Source organism: Mustela nivalis (assembly GCF_964662115.1).
Source record: "Mustela nivalis genome assembly, chromosome: 5".
In the NCBI taxonomy this organism is placed as follows: Eukaryota; Metazoa; Chordata; class Mammalia; order Carnivora; family Mustelidae; genus Mustela; species Mustela nivalis.
The window spans coordinates 114,438,274-114,452,482 of record NC_139024.1 but is presented as its reverse complement, the minus strand read 5'-3'; the positions used below and the strand labels follow the sequence as shown (position 1 = coordinate 114,452,482).

Below are 14,209 nucleotides of genomic sequence, written 5' to 3'. Positions count from 1 at the left end.
ATAGCAAATATTTAATGCATCTTCCTGTGACCAGAAACTGCCAATGGGAAACTACATAATAAATGATTGGGCTTCCTCTAAAAAAGATTATAATTGGCATCATAATTGAAAAAAATACATATTTGAAATTTAAAAAATAATGAAAAGATCTGGACACAAGTCCTGGTCCCCATAAATTAGTGGTCTAAGGCCTAGAAGTGAGTGTTGGGTCTTCAATGGTAAAAAGTTGGTGGGGCAAAGGAAGGATGAAAAAATACATAAGAAGAGTAGAAGAACATCACTGATTTTTAGGTAGTCTTTTTTCAGTCATTCCCAAAGCATTTTTTAGGTTCTTACCCTGTATCAGCCACTGTTTATAGGTGATACAACTACAGAAGGAAATTGTCTGTTCTGAAGGACCTTACGTTCTAGTGGTTTATTATATTACATTGGGTTATATTATACATGAAGGATTTCACATCTCTGTAGGTATACAATATACTGGATAATACCATATTGACTGATACCTTAAAAATATGTTAACATATATACTATTAAATGTGATATATTATTATAATAAGTAGTATAAAGGAAGTTAAATTGCTGTAAGGTAATGGTGCTACCATTTTAGATGTGGTGGTCAGGGAGGTGACCTTGAACAAACCTTGAGTGAAATATGGCAGTAAGTCATAGAAGAAATAGGGCTAGAGTGTTCCACATAGAGCAAATTTCAAATGAGAGGTCCTGAGGAGAGACTGAGCTTTATTTCTTTAAGAAAAAATGAGTCCTACATGGAGAGTTAGGAGAAAAGTAAGAGATGATGATGGAGAGCCAGGCAGAGGCCAGTTTATAGAAGGGCTTTTCCTGTGATGCCAAGTGCTGGGAACTCTGAATTGGACAGTCAGGAGAGAAGTGTTTTAGAGTCATCAATGCACAGATACCAGTGAACTTAAATAGAGAAGAAAAATTTTTAACAACTGAAGCATGGGGATCTCCAGCATTTGGGATGTGGAGCAAGTACTTACAGCCAAGGACATTCAGGAGCGGCTGGTGAGGTAAGAGAAACGGGAGAATGTGCCTCTTACCTATGGCACGTATTTCAAGAGGGATGAATCACTATCTGTGTCAAATGCCATTGCAAAACTGAGGAAGATAATCACCTGAAGCTGAAAATCGCCTCTGATATTTGGTGCCCTTTACAGGAAGAATTTAATAAAATGAGGAAGACAAAAGCTGCCAGCAGCTGATTCAAAAGAGAATATGAAGTAAGGACTTGGGGAAAGAGTAAAGCATGCTCATGAAAATGAGGAAAGAAAAAATGGATCTATTGAAGAATGGGCTTATGAAGTAAAGGAAGAGCTTTTCACCAAAGATGGGACCTACTATACAGTACTTGTGAGAAAGGCAGCTGGACTGGACAGATGGAGTTTGTGATGGAGAAAGCAAACACAGGTGAGTGATGACCCCAGGTATGGTGGATGCTGAAGGCAGTGTAGAGAATAAAGGTCATATTGTCTGTGATCTTATCACATTTATAGTCTCAAGTTTCCAATCCTAAATGCTATTGAAAGCATTTCTATCAAGGCCATCATCGAAATTGAAATAGAGATATAATGCAATCCTTTATTCTGTTCAAGTCACACTCCATTCAAACAGCTGATACAATACAATAGAGCCTAAAGCCAAGAAACAACCCAGTTCCTCTTCTAAGTCAGCTGTGAAGTGCTGGTAACTATTTATTTAACCACCAAGGGTCTGGGGGAGAAAGCACCCTGATTTGTAGTGATTGACAATTATTATAATGTAAATACTCTTGCCAGGGCTGATTTCAAGCTCCTAACTGTACAACAACCAGCCCACAAAATTCTCGAATATTTAACAAGCTAGTCTGGCAAATCAGAGGATGCTGGCCCCAGCATACAATTGTCAGCCATAACTTCATATTTACAATCCCTTCATTGATTCTGAACTTCCTGGAGATAAGAAATGTGTCTGGCCCATCTTTTTATCTCTTTAAACATCAAGCACATCGATTTATCTACTATATCTACATACTAAATATTTGGAGAAGGAAAGAAAGAAAGGCAGATACTTTGACCAGTCTTTAGGACAAAGGACATCTGGGAGTCACTCAGCTTAGAACACATCTCCCCGGAGTACCTTCCTGGCTCTGCCTCATGTGTTTTAGCCTAAATGGCACTTTAATAAAAGACCTTTCTAATAATTCTGTCCAAATAACTGTCTACAATGATGATATACTTCCATACTCTTATTCTTTCTCATAGTACTCCTCACAGTCCATTATTTTACACCATTTGTTTATTTACTTACACATCTATCCTAGCACACAATAATCTCAAAATAGGGCAATGACTGTGTTTATTTCATTCACAGTGCATAACTATCTCTCAGAATAGTGCCTAATTCATAATACACACTTGATAACTAAATATACTTTGTACAAGTTGTGATTTCACATGATTTATTAGTAAAAAGCATGCCATTTAACAAAATGCTAATCTTACTGGTAAGTTATTTTGCAATCTACAAAACCTTTATGGTACTTTATTTTGCTTTGTCTTAGTTATGTTATCAGAGTAGAAAGTTACTGTTACTTAAATGCTCATCAAATTTGTTTTCTACAAACAGATGTCATTGTCATTTTTAAATTATAATTTTACATGATTTTATATTCTAGAATGTTATCCTTGCTGTCCATGCTTATGGTCTAAATTCACATACATGTACTAACAGCCCACACTCACATTAAAGAGGGAGGTAAGTAAGAATAGACAAAGGCTTGCACTAGTAATCATGAGAGAGTGTGACTTTCTATATGAAAATAAAATACCAAAGACCCCCTCACTGTTATATCTACAGAAACCTCAAGCCTGGCTCGTATCATACAAACTTGCTAAAAACCTGTTTCTATGTCCTTTGCTCATGCTGTTTGCTTTGCCTGGAACATTTTCCTCATTATAGTCTCCACCCATCAAAATTCTATCATCCAACAAATTTCACCTTTACTGCCCTCTCAAACTGTGATGCAGTTCTTGTTTTCATCTGTCACTCCTTACAGACACATTTACTGAAAGACTTCTACATCTCTGGCACTGAGTACTAGGAATTCAAAAGTAAGTAAGATATAGTCCTGCCACAGGGACTGTACAGATGGGGATCAGACCAGTAAGCTTCGTGAGCTTTACAAGAGTCAAATGAGAAAGTCTAACCAAGTCTGAGCTGTCAGAGCCTGCTGCCTAGAAAAGAAACCTCTTTTGAGTTTTAGCCACTCTAGATGGGTTTTCTTCCTTCAAATTTGACAAGACATTTCTTTACCTTATGATATTTGAGGAGTTTTATATTTTATTATAGATCTTATGAATGTATTTTTATATATTATGGATAGACTTATTTGTATGTGTTTGTAAGTTATATTCTAGAATGTGTGTTGATTTATTAACATGATCAATTTGCTTCTTATTTGTATCAATTAACTACTTGGCAGTTAGCCAACCAGATGATCCAGGGACCCTTGTAGTGGTTGCTCCAAATACCCTATTTGCTCCTCTGAGTCTGGCCAGAAGATGCAGGGAGAGAGATGGCCTGCAGAGAGTTTCAGGGCCAGTTTCAGAGGCTATCGACAATTTGAAATACATTCAACAGGCCAGAAGTAGGCACATGGCCCCAGTTAATCTGTACCTATTTTTAAACTGTGAATTTAACAAAGGTATTAATTTCTAGTATAACTGTAATATACTAAAAAATATTTAGTTATTATAACTTTAGCACTCTTTACTTTTCTGGGAAAAAAAAGAGAAGTTCCAAAAGTTTCATTATATACTTTTAATAATGTTTCTGTGTAGTACTTAATCCACACATCTGGTAGATGATCCTCATTGACATTCCATGCTGGGGAGTCAGCATCCGAAGAGGCATTTCTTCCTTGGGCTAAATGTGCAGCCCTGGTCCAGAGCTAGCCTTGGGTCACCAGGAGGTTTGGCTGTTGAACATAACACTTTCTGTCTTTTGGTTTATAAACATTATTCAGCATTTTGAAGTGAGAATTTTTTTCCAGCATTTTATGGAGATGTGGTATTTTTCAAAGCATTCATCCAAAAGAAACCTAGCTGAAAACTTTGTCTGAGACAGTACCACCATGTTTCCGAACTTTTGTCTTTAAAAAGCAAATGCATTTGTCATGCCCTTAGGTAAAAATTGTTTCCAGGTACACCCCTATGATAGCTAGTGATAGCTAGTGATAGCTAGAACACCAATATTTTTCTAAACAATTAAAAATTGGGTAACCATAATTTATCATCCTGGAAGACTGTATAAATTAACAGTCAGTTTATTAACACAGTCAACAAAACTACAAATTGTGAAATTGATGTGCATGGCATAGAAATATGAGGTGGAGAAGAGTTGAGTCAGCACAGCAAATGTAAAATTAAAGAGAAAATACAAGTGAACATAAGGTCAAAGGGTCTCAGTAAGGACAGAAAGAAAGGACGATATTCAAAATATTCAAAAACCTGGGGCGCCTGGGTGGCTCAGTGGGTTAAAGTCTCTGCCTTCAGCTCAGGTCATGATCCCAGGTTCCTGGGATCGAGCCCCACATCGGGCTCTCTGCTCTGAGGGGAGCCTGCTTTCTCCTCTCTCTCTGCCTGCCTCTCTGCCTGCTTGTGATCTTTATCTGTAAAATAAATAAATAACATCTTAAAAAAAATTTAAAAATCTGAGTGGCATGGGGCACTCTATCTTTCAGAATCAACGTCAGCTATGAAGCTGCTGAAGGAAGTATCAACTGTCCGTTTTCTTGATTGGGCGGCTGTCCACAGGGTCCTGGAGGGAAGGCTGAGTTAGCTGGGACAATGAAGGACTCCTGGGGGCAATGGTTATTTACAAATGAATATAGAAGTAATTATATATTTTGACCATCAAAATGGCAGAATGGTGAACCCCAGTGGGATATCAGCCATGACATGAGCCAGGCAGCCTTGGTGAACCTCATTAGTAGAAACTACTCAAGAGTACTATCCAGGCACCTGCAGTGAAATGAATAAACTACAACTGTCTCCCTCTTCCTTTCTACCAATCTGCAAATATTCAAATTCAGGGAAAGACTCCACTAGTCTATCCAGGAGTTAAAGGAATATGGGTCACCTAATCTTATCATCATACCCAGTGGGGGAGAAATTTTTGGAAGTATAATTACCAAAACAAGGTGGAATGAAAATTGTTCTTTGTATGAAAATAATTGTAATTTCTTTAATTATTTCCCCATTGTTGAACAATTGTTTCTAATTTCATTATTATGCACAACACTGTCTACCATTGTATATACATAATGCATGTTATATATAATCCTATAGAACCTTTGCTCCCATTTCTGATATTTAAAATTAATTTCCTAGAAATAATATTACTGTATAAACAGATTTTAAAACTATTAAGCTTTTGAAACATAATAGGAAATTGCTTTTCACAAAGATGATTCTGACTAGCAGTGATTGAAAGTTTTTCAAAGAGCCCTTAATTCTACATTTAACAAATATTATTTGTGATTGCAGTGAGTCAGTAACCCTTTCAGTCTCCAGAGAGATGGCGATAAACAGATGTCTCTGCTACTGTAGAGCTTAAAACCTAAATAAACAAGAACATTTCAGAGCTATTGAGTGCTTTGAAGAAAATTAATCAGGAAAGGAAATGGAGAGTTATTATCATGTGAGTGTGGAGGACATTAGATAAGGTAATCAGGAAGGTCCCTCTGAGGAGGTATATTTAAGCCAAGTTCTGAAATGATAAGAAAAATCTGTCCCATGAAGATCAATGGGAAGAGATTTTTAGATTGGGGGAACAGAAAGTGCCAATGACCTGATGCAGGAAGGATCTTAGTACATTTAATGAAGGGAAGAAAGCCAGTGTTGTCGGAGGTGAATGAATAAGGTAAAGAGTAGGAAGAAGTAAGAAGAACGAGAGAAGCCAGTTTCTAGGCCAAGGGAAAGAGGTTTAGTATAGTATTTAGTTATTGAAGTGTTTTAAATAGGACAGGGATACTATATTAGTTGACTAAGGCTGCCATAACAAAGCACCAGAGACTGGGTGCCTTATGCAATAGAAATGTATACATCTTCATATTCTGGAGGCTGAAAGTCCAAACCAAGGTGTTGGCAGGGTTGGTTTCTTCTGAGACGCTCCCTTCTTTTCTTACAATGGACCATCTTCTTCCGATGTTTTCATGTGACCTTCTCTCCATGCCTGCTTGTGACCTAATCTCCTCTTCTTACAAGGACATCGGTCCTATCAGAACCACCCCCAGAACCTTATTTTACTTCCTTAAAGGACCTGCCTCCAAATAGAGTGACATTCTGAAGTACTAGGAGTTAAGATTTCAACATTATTAAGTTTGCAGGGACACAGTTCAACCCATAACAGATACATACATTCTGATTCCCAATTTTCTTTTTTTTTTAATATTTTATTTATTTATTTATTTGTCAGAGGGAGAGAGAGAGAGAGCACAAGCGGGCAGAGTGGCAGGCAAAGGCGGAGAGAGAAGCAGGTTCCCTGCTGAGCAAGGAGCCCAATGCAGGACTTGATCCCAGGAACTTTTGGGCAGGTTAGGGATATATGGAGACATAGTAGAGCCAACAGCTCTCCTGAACAGTAAATGTACTAGTTAGAGTAAGCTAAACTGCAGAACAAAATGCCACAGAGAAAGAGACACTAATACAATTAAGGTTTTGTTCCTCAGTGGTGTACCAAGGAGTATGGATCTAGTACAGTATATCCCAAAGCATATCTGCAGGATATAATTAATGGGATTCTAATAAGTGGTTAAGGCAAATGGGTCTTGTGGTCCATCAGTTTGATAAAATGCTTATTTAAACAAGATCGTCTCATGTATTTAGTGAGGGACTTCCTGAAGTCCTTAAACTATAGTAAGTTGTATATCACCAATAAAGGGCTGACTTTCCCAAACATATTGATCATGTAGCTTCCTTTGTTTAAGGAAACAATGTGCAAAATTGGTACACAGAAGGAAAGCAGTTTGGGAAACTTGTCTTACACCACTTTAAGTATGGATGTGGTTATTAGGTTAAGATGATTTTTATCATACTAAGTGTGGAGTGTTCCATTCCCACTTTACCTATGAGTTTGTCAGTTTGTTTTTAATAATGAACCAGCATTAAAGTTACTCACAAAAGGGCATAAAAATCTATTGAGTTTCCTATGTATCTACTTTTTTTCTAACCTCCTGATGTCAATATATTATACTAATAATTTTTATACCATGATACCATCCTTTAACTCCTGGACTAAATTCTATTTTATTAAAATGAATAGTTCTTTCTATGAGCTATAGAAATATGCTAATTGTTTCCCTAGAGTTATTGTATCACATAGATAAATTATTCTGTAATTTTCTCTTTTTTGTGCTATTGTCAGCTTTCAGTATCAGGATAATGCTATTTCAAGCAAATGAAGCGGGGGTGGTACATTGTTTTTTTTTAAACCTTTGGAAGAGTTTTTATTATTTTTAAATTGGAAAGAAAGACCTATGATGGACCTGAAAATATTTTTATCCATGATTCTTTCAGAATCTTTTTTTTTAAATTATTTCATGTTTGTCTATCTGGTATTTCCTCGTTATCTGATTTTGCTACATTTTCACTCATTTCTGGTAATTTTTTATAACATCCAGTTTACTCATCTCTTCAAATTAATGAGCAATGGTTTTCCTTACAGTTAATGAATGTCTTTAACTGCTGATGATCTCTACACTCTCCTTTCTCCTTTTATATTTATATTTCATCTGTTTTCTATTTATCCTAATTTTATTATACCTTCTATTAGTTTTTCCATCTCATTGGTAGCTTTTTCTCAAATAACCACACCATATTTTGGATTTATGAATCTTTTTATTTTCTGTTTGCTTATTTGCCTTATATATTTTTATATATGAAATCTTTATTTGTCCTCATTTATTTAAACCATATTAAGGGCTTATGCTTATAACAAACAAATGTCAAGTACATTTTTAGGACGCTCTGAATTTTACAACTCACTTGATATTTTCTTTGGCTTCTGATTTTTGCTTTAGTTACTTTAATCTTCTCCAATGATTATATATATATATACATATATATATATATATACACATATATGTATATATATATAATATTTTAAATTCTATAATAGTAATGTCAAAACTTTGAGAAACAATTTTTAATCTTTATTTTTGTAATTATCAAAATCAAGTTTTGATGACCACTTTAGAGCAATACTGGTCAACATTCTATTATTTTTTCCATCTCTCTACTTACTAATTTAAAGCCGTGGGACCTGATTATCATCATTGGGTTGTAATTTCACTAAACATGTCTAAAATATATTTTTATGTTTTCAGTCATATTAGCAGTGCTAGCATCCTACTATTTCAATAGTGCCTTTCCTCTCTTGGGTTTCTTCTTCATACTCCTCTTTTTGCCAGTTGGCATATATGTTCAAAAAAGCTTTTCCTGGAGACATGCAGAGGACAATGGGGTTTTTCTTCTGGTGGAAGGAATCTACCTATCATCTCCTTCCTTATGGTCATTTTTTGCTATCCCAGAGACTTTTGCTATCCCACTAGCTAAAGATCATTTTTTTTAAAATCCAGCCTATTCATTCTATGGTTGGGATGATTTCTCATGGAAATTGATAAGCCATTAATCAATATCTTGCATTTAATAATTATTTTTGATATTTGTGAATTTTTAAGTGAGCTTTAAACATGGGATGTTGGAGGAATTAGCTTTGCTCATGATCTAAATTGTAAGTAAAATTTAAAGGTTAAAAATAAGATAATATCTGTGATGTTGCTGTGTTTATACTGCAAGGGTCTGAAAACTTTTTCTGTTAAGGGCCATACTGTAAATATCTTCAGCTTTGCGGATTATACAGTGCATTTCAACTCTGCTATTGTATGAAGGCAGCTCTAGAGAATATATAAACGAATGTGTCTGTGTTCCAGTGAAACTTTATTTTCAACATCAGTTGGTAGGCCAGATATTTTGCTGACTTCTCTTCTGTACCTTTATAATGTTGTGATTTAAAGGCGATAATTCAAAAAAAATCCAAAAAACTTTTTAAAAATAGAAATAAAATAAAGGAGATAATCCTATTAAATAGTTTATTATGAAGTTTCTGTGGCTGGAATGAAGCATTGGGAAATTTGTAATATTCATAATTTAATAAAATTTTCAGACTTCAATTGTGTGTATAGTCTTAAGAGCATAAATTGAGTATAACTTTTGTTTTGGTATAAATAGCTCAGCTCTAATGAATCAATTCATAGTTTTTTAGTGGAATGAAATGGACAAAATGCATATAAGTTTCCTATGGAATAATATCATCAACAGACATAGCTAATTTTTCCTAATTATTATATCCAATTAATCCTTATTCTCAGAGAAATGAATCTTGGCTTGAGGAGGTCTATTGATAAAGAGAGACCCTCTGTATATTGTTAATTAGTAAATGGAAAAGATTAAGATTAAATTAAGCTTGGAGCACCTGTAGTTATGTAGTTTCAGTTGATTAAGCCTCTGACTCTTGATTTCAGCTCAGTCATGGTCTTGGGGTCATGAGATGGAGCTCTGTATGCGGTCCATGCTCCGGATAGTCTGCTTGAAGTTCTCTCTCTCTCTCGTTCTCCTTTTGCCACTTCCTCCACCTCTCTTTATCTTTCAAAAAAAAAAAAAAAGATTAAACTAAGGTTGAATGAGGTCACAGGCAATCCAAACATGCACTTCCTATTGATTAAAAGGTCTGTTGAGGTACAGGAGATGCTATGAAGGCAAGACACACTAACACGGGAACTTGAATGGGCTTCTGAAAGAATTCCCTTGCCAACTGGATACATTCTTTTAGACAAATCCCATTAATGAAAATACCTCAAAGTTTTCTGTTTGTTTGCTTTTAAGATTTTGTTAGTTTTCAATTGCTAGTGTAACAAATTATTATAAACTTCGTGGCTTAAAACAGCACAGATTTATTTTCCTCTAGTTCTGGAGGTCAGAAGTCTGAAATGGGTCTCACTGGGCTAAAATTAAGGAGTTGGCAGGGCTACATTCCTTCTGTTGGCTCCAGTGGAAATCCTGTGTCTTTGCCTTTTCTATCTTCCAGAGGCTGTCTGCATTCCGTGGCTTGTGGCCACCTTCCTCCATCTTCAAAGCCAGCAGTAGAGGACAAGTCCTTCTCACATCGCATCAATCTGACCTTCTATTATGCCTCCCTCTTCTACTTTTAAAGAATCCTTGTGATTGCTTTGAACCCAGCTAGATAACCAAAATAATCTCTATGTCGTAATGCCAGCTGATTAGCAAACTTAATTGCATTCACACCCTTTATTCCCTTTTACTATGTAGCCTAACATAATTATAGTTTCTCGGAATTAGAAGTTGGCCATCTTCGGGAGGCCAGTATTCTGCCAAACGTAAGTATCAAACTATGCACAAAGTTAAGTATGTTGAATTGAACTTTCCTATAGAGGAATTGATTGGCCCTGAGTCATCCTTAAATTTGGTATACCTGAAGAACAAAGCCATAAATTTCTTAATTTGTTGGAGAGCTTGAATATGCACTAACTCTTTTTGTTTGCTTGTTTGTTTGTAACTAAAGCATTAATTAGAATATCCTATCATTTACTTAGTTGTTAGGAGCATGACGCTGAAATCAAAGAACCTGGGTCCAAACTCCAGCACCACCATTTATTGGCTGTGTGGACTTCAATAGATCACCGACTCCTAGACTTCAATTTCTTCATCTGTAAAATGGACTTGGTAAAAATCTACACATTTGGCCCATTACGATGATCAGGTGAGAGCACACTTAGAGTTCTTAAAAGGATGTGTGGAACACAGGGGTAAGTACACAATTTCTAAAGAGAAAAGGACATACCTGCCTGACTTAAAAGATTCTTTATTTTTCCCCAACATTACTTGCCTGCAGAACACAGAAGAGGGGATGCAGAGTGTGCTGGAATGCGTTTTCTAATTTTGATCTGGTATTTGTATTGTTTTTCAGGGCAAAGGAATGACATTCTCCATGTATCATAGTTCAAATGCAGATCATTTTCCTGGACTCTGAGAAAGACGAATAGACTACTGGGCATGTTCCTCGGAGAAGAGCAGCATGGAAGTGACCTGTGAGACTGCTCTGCTTTGCATCTCTTCACTTGCTGTAGTTTGATGTATAAAGTGGAGAATTTGGAATATTGGACTCAACCATTTTCTTGGTACCTGAAGCCTCTCTGGCATTCTCTTAGCCAAATAATACTTAATATGTTTATCTAAAACCCTGCTTTGCCATTATCTTAGTTAACAGAGGTAACCATATTATTAATATCTTTATTGAGAGACATAAATATTTCTATTACAACTAATATAACTTCATACTAACTTTGACAAATACAAAAATTCATGCCTGAGGCAACATTTCCATAAAATTCCTAAAGAAAACATGATTTAAAATTTTGGAATAAAAAAGTAGGAAGAGCTCAAATAAAGGGTTCTTCCTTAAGTGTTTCTCTGCCAAGCTGGCCATGTTTAAGGTTTCAGACTCAGGACCTATTAAGGAACAAAGGTCATCTATGTGCTCACAAAGGAGTCTCTGCTTCTTTAAAACCACATTTTAAACAACTGCGTTGAATAATTCTAAGGTGATAGTATGCCTGTGTTATTTTTTTCTACCTCTTAATGAGTATTTATTACTTTGCATGTATTGCTATTGTAGTTTGAACTCGATGTACTGATCTGAATGATAATGGAAAACTAATATTAACATTGTTTTAGGTGTGGTACTTCCAGCAGCCTCACTAAATCGTTTTTTGACTTGATGCTCTTCTGTTTCCTGCACCTAGATTGAAACAAAAGAAAATAAATTTGTGTCATTTTTTAATATACTAGACAGTATAGAAAACTTGTAAGGTAATAATATTTATGAATAAATACCTTGAATATCCTAGACAGCTAATTTTACCTAAGGCTCGCAACAGTAATTCAAGAAACACATTATCACCATTATAATGGAGAAACTGAGACCGAGAAGTTATGCAACTATCCCAATTAAGACAGCTAGTATACAGCTGAATGTGGATTCCTGAGTAATCTCTGAGTTCTTTGGCTCCAAGCCCAGGTTCTAGTTGCTATACTACTCTGGCTTCTTCTGATCCCATTCATCAAACAGAATGTGCTAGCTAAAGAGATGCTCCCTGACAGGTATTACGTACTGCAGTAACTCTTAAATCAGAATTTCCTTGTGCATTTTAAGATCTGTAAATAGTACTCCACGTAACCTGGCAGTCCATGATTAGAAAGGCCTGTATATTGGCAACAAGGCCTTTCCATTACTCAGCTTTCTACTGATACAAAACGGTACACAGATTTATATACTGGGAGTGACGGAATTATATGTGCATGTCATAGAGAATCCAAAGAATACAAGACACTATGCACTTACTTAGGGGAAAAAAAAAAAAAAACTTTTCCCTAAAGAGTTCAATATTAGGAGTTATTTAAAATAATATATATTTACCTGGCTTCGGGCATATTCTGCTTAAAATAAACTTTAAGTGAAACAAATCTACTCTTTTTATTTGGCCAGAATTCATCTAGTGACAATTTACACTCACCAAAAAGGTCTAAAATGGATATGAAAAGATTGCAGTTAGCCTATGTCTATTTGGATTTTATATACTGACCAAATAAATGTTTTCTCTTAAAGGATATTGTTGTCATTCTATTAAGACTTCAAAGTCTTTCTGCTTTTGATTATCCCATTTTATTGAGAAAGTGCTTATTCCTTTCCCTGAAAAAAGAATTCTGTTTTTTCCATGTCAACAGGCCATCCACAATCTTCCATAGCAGCTTATATCCAACATCTGCCATTTCTATATAAAACAACAGAAAATCCCTGAATAATATTCTGAGGAACTAATTAAAATATCAAGTGGTATATAATAATCTACTGACAGAAGAGGGGGAAAAAGTCCAACTGCTCTTCAGAGATTACAAGCAGTGCCTAAATTACTAATTCTGTGTGGAATAGATCCTTCATGGTATTAAAGGCCTGGCTATTCTTTCATTGATGCGCATGTGTAATTCCCTTTAGGGAAACTATAAGGAAGTCCTTAAAGGTTTACCTGCTCATATACTCCTCCACATGGATAGAGCAAACTGGGGCAGTGAGTTAAGACTCGAACCGCCAACCACTGTCAGATGGTTCTGATCAATGTCTAAAAGCCTGTTAAAATCTTACTCCTAGGGAGTTATGGAAAAATAACAGATTTCTGTAGGTTCTCCAGATCCTTTGCCTTTTTTTGGACAAAATGCTCAAGTGTTTTTAGTTCCCTCTCCAAACTCATGCCAGTAAAATTACACACTCTGATTTTATAAAATGTAGTCAAACTTGATACAGGAACTAGTCAGTAAAGATCCCCAGAATTCCTCCATTGGTACCTAACAATGGCATCCTCAATTCAAATAATACAGGAACTGTTTTGTTCCTGGAATACATTGTCTTTACTAATAAAGTGACAAGAGTCCTACAGAGCCCACATATGTCATCAGTCCACACATGTAATGACCACAGAGCCAACACTAAATTGCCTACCTTCTTGGGTCCTGCACCTACCCTGCTTGCCCCAAGCTCCCTCCAGGTCAGTCATTCATCTTGTCCTTAGAGGCTTGACCAGCTTTACTTTCAGCTGGCCACCAAACCTGCCTGTCTTCCTGTTTCTGATAGCAGCTTATTTATTATTCTTCCCTTCTTGGTTCATAGTCTCTCTGTGTGAATACATGGATTTGTCTGTGGGTGGTATTCCTGGTGTTGGACCTGTGGTCTCTCCAGCAGCAGAAAGTGGTATTGATGATTCCCCTGGAAACTTAAACCACAACCCAGGCTCTTGCTCCAATATGCAGGGTCCAGCTCAGACTAGCCTCTGGCTCTCTTCATTTAAAACCTATGCAGTGACTAAGCAAAGCCATTCTTGGACTTGTAGGATTTTTGTGGAACATTAATACTGTGTACCATTCTAATGGCACATGAAGTAAATTGTTCCCATTTTAAAGCACAGTAAAATTATTTTTATGAAAACTATGCCCATTGAACTTTGGAACAAAAAATCAATAAAAATTCTAATTATTAAGAATTTAGGTGTTGGCTTCCAGTCCCATACTTCGCCTAA

At 36.0% G+C, this 14,209-nt stretch overlaps 1 long non-coding RNA gene across 1 annotated transcript; it reads left to right on the top strand.

Moving 5' to 3' along the window:
- Positions 1-1,206: 1,206 nt before the first annotated feature.
- Positions 1,207-12,627, top strand: LOC309865947. Its single transcript, XR_014312337.1, has 4 exons — positions 1,207-1,431; positions 2,678-2,757; positions 10,676-10,888; positions 11,050-12,627. It is a non-coding gene; the product is annotated as an uncharacterized lncRNA (long non-coding RNA).
- The last annotated feature ends 1,582 nt before the right edge of the window (positions 12,628-14,209 follow it).